The sequence below is a fragment of the Frankliniella occidentalis genome, unplaced genomic scaffold, assembly GCF_000697945.3.
Source record: "Frankliniella occidentalis isolate FOCC.00 unplaced genomic scaffold, Focc_3.1 Scaffold360, whole genome shotgun sequence".
NCBI classification, from domain to species: Eukaryota; Metazoa; Arthropoda; class Insecta; order Thysanoptera; family Thripidae; genus Frankliniella; species Frankliniella occidentalis.
In genome coordinates this window covers 117,511-120,852 of record NW_026267483.1, presented here as the reverse complement: position 1 = coordinate 120,852, position 3,342 = coordinate 117,511, and the positions used below count along the sequence as shown (strand labels likewise).

At 39.3% G+C, this 3,342-nt stretch overlaps 1 long non-coding RNA gene across 1 annotated transcript; it reads left to right on the top strand.

Moving 5' to 3' along the window:
- Nucleotides 1-319: 319 nt before the first annotated feature.
- Nucleotides 320-3,239, top strand: LOC127751144 (uncharacterized). Its single transcript, XR_008011996.1, has 4 exons — nt 320-2,638; nt 2,728-2,838; nt 2,935-2,973; nt 3,058-3,239. It is a non-coding gene; the product is annotated as an uncharacterized LOC127751144 (long non-coding RNA).
- The last annotated feature ends 103 nt before the right edge of the window (nt 3,240-3,342 follow it).

Sequence of the window (3,342 nt, the reverse complement as noted above, 5' to 3'; positions counted from 1 at the left end):
TGAAAATGCACCAGAACACCAGCCCTATTCAATCATTTGTAAATTTGAAGGTTACAAAGGACCATTTTTAGATAATGAAACACAAGTAGTTCCTATTCCACCTGTTACGTCGTCCTGCCAATCAAAAGATGGCATTAGTTGTACTAGAACACAGTTTCCATTGACTTTGGCTTTCGCCATAACAATTCATAAATCACAAGGAATAACTTTGAACAATGTAAGTAATGTAATATATTGTATGCAAAATATGTAAATAAAAAATAAAAATTAATTTTGGAAAAAAAATTAGGTTCATACAGATATTGGTGACAGGGAGTTCTCGATTGGCCTCACATATGTTGCACTTTCTAGGTGCAAGACATTGTGTGGCCTTGCCTTAAAAGGTTTTCCCATTACTAGGCTACATCAAATTAACAATCATAAACAGTTAACAGCAAGGAAATCCTTTTGGGATATATTTTATAAAAGTAAATCCAAGTAATTATTAGTTTGACAGGTAATTATTAACAATGTAACATTAGTTTTTGAACTTGTCAATCACTGATACGACAGACGACTAGTTTATTTATCTTGTGGTTATGAAATGTCGCGTGCGTCCTGCGGCCAGTGATGTCATTGTTCTTTTGTTCAAAACAAAAGAACAACGATACCTAGGCCGCATGCATGAATGAATGTGAGTTTCATAGCCAAACTATTGGTTAAAGTCAGGGACGGAGCGCGAAGAGCACAATATTGTTATTGCGAGTCTACCGGCTGTCAAGTACTGTCGTCTTCGTCCAAGCTGTCGTGTTGGTTAGCACTTGCCATTCATTCATCGTGCTCCGTTCTCCAAATCCACAATCGTAAGTACCCGCACTGTTAAAAAAACCTACAGTAAATTCTACAGTGAGCTCTGTCAATTTGTTACTACTTTGATTACGGTCCACTCCGTACAGGAGGTACCGTAATTTCAGTAAAGTACTGTCAATATCTTTACATTCCGGGCCGTACATTTAATATACAGGACGGACTGTAGGCAAACTGTACTTCGTTACAGCTTTGTTATCAGTGTAGTTCGTCATGTAAATGACATGTGCTTCGGTATGTCTAACCTTGCTCACGACCACATGGCCACACTTTGAGTCCAACACCAAGTTCATTGTTTTTAATTACCAATTTGATATGTGTTAGCTGGGTTTGTTGAATATTCTGCTCAATTTTTGATAGTGTGCTAGTGACTTTTCACCAATTTGTATAGCAGTATAAGGTTGTGTAAAACCTGTTTGGTCCTATTCTGCTATTTAACATCAAGGTTTAATCAAAGCTTGTCATTCAATTTATTTTCATGAATGATCTTAGTTCATGTGGGCTTGTGAATGGTTTTGCTAGGCATGTGTGAACTTGTGTAGCACTGATGGATTTAGTCTTGGTGAAGTTAGTAAAGCTGAAACCGTATCTTTCATTTGGCCAATCAGTCTTTTCAAAACAAATGATGGTGTGGCTTCAGCTTTACTAGCTAAATTTTTAAGTTTGGGGAGAAGTGGAGAGGATTCCAGTCCATCTTATCCCCCTGTTACTGTACCACTAAAATGTAATAAATCCCTTGACCAGAACAGCAGGCTTCAACGTAGAAGAAATGCATTAGGAAAACAGACATCAGGGCAAACTCGCATTGCAACTTATTTCCCCATTCTCAATCAAATTGAGATCGACGCATCCGTGCAATAAAGGCGGATCGCTGAACAACGACGGATCAGAAAGCAGTCGCTGAACAACGACGGATCAGAAAGCGGTCGCTGAACAACGACGGATCAGAAAGCGGTCGCTCAAAAACGCCGTAACCAACATTTTGGCGATTTTGAGATTTTGACGCTACACTATCAATTAAGACCCATACTTTCTAGCTATAGTCACCAAAAAATCGAACAAAAATTGTAAAGCCTTCAAATTGATGAAAAACAAAGCGACGGATCTACACGACAGTGGTATCGCGGCCCGCAACATAGGCGGATGTGCGAGCCGCTCGGGTCACGACGCGTGAACAACGACGCATGTACCTACGCCACCGACTCAGGCGCTCCTCGCGGAGCGGCAGCAGTACAAGGAGTGCGTCGAGTGAGGCTAAGTGGCGTCTCAGCGTCTCGAGGCTGGCCGGCTGGCATTTTTCGGTTAGGTGTGTAATATATAAAAATGACAGGAAAGCGAAAGTTTCAGACACCAGCACGCTCCCGTAAGCTCGCTGAAATGGGGCGACAGGCATACATGGACAAAACGAATGGAATAATGGTAAGCTCAAAATGTATCGATAGTGTGTGTCACCTCCCGGCCATTTATCATTAAAATTTGGACACAATACTCTGTTTCAATTGTAAGATTTCTGTTTTTTCTGTTGTCGTTTACTCTTTGTTTACTGCTCGATCTTCGTGGCGAATGTTCATTGAGATTTCAAGATAAAACGTACTTAGTCTTATTTCCTTACCTAGCTTTTTTCATTTTTTTCTAATCAGCTCCTTTAACCAATGTGTTTTTATTTTAATCACAATCAATCAAGCTGTTTGTTTTTTCATTTCAGATATCTTGGACAGGAATAACATTGCAGAGAGTCCCTGCCCCATAAATGATGACGAGCCTGGATACAAGAAATTTGCTACGAAACTAGGTAATGTTCATTTCATCCACCTGTCGCCATGGTTTTATTCGAATCGATTAATACTGTAGTTTAAACTTACATGTTTTCTCTTGTTTAAGATGAGGAAAATGTTGAGAATCGACAATGCACTCCCTCTAATGCCAAATCAGTTGTCACCTGCGTCACTCCAAGGAAAGTTTTAGTAAATATTGAGAACATAGCAGACAACAGTAAGTTTATTTAGTGCTTATATTTTCCATTTTATATGTCACTGAAACTTCAAAAACCTGCTGGATGTATTTAATTATTTTGTTTCGTTTTTCTAGGTCTGACATCTCCGCCATCAAAAAAGGTTATTACTTGAGGTGAGTCTCGTGAAATGCAAGCATTTTAATCTTCATAACGTACCAGTCCCTAATAAATTTGACTTTGTCCGTCTTTAAATGCAGCATAGCACAGATACTCCTCCCAAATCACGACGTTCATTGCGTTGGAGTAAAAGTTCAGAAATTAATGAGAGTGAGGATGCTGCCCAGAAAGGCCAGCCCTCTGGATTAAATTTGCATACCTCTGGGCTCTCACTGCTTCAAACATATGGTTCTGATGATAGCCAATCCTGTCATGAATATCCACCAGGTAAACCTTTTTATTTTGATTTATTGTCAGCCTTAGCTTATTAATTGAGCTATAAGTATTTGGCAGTATAGTCAATGAATCTATTCCCCGTTTGGTTT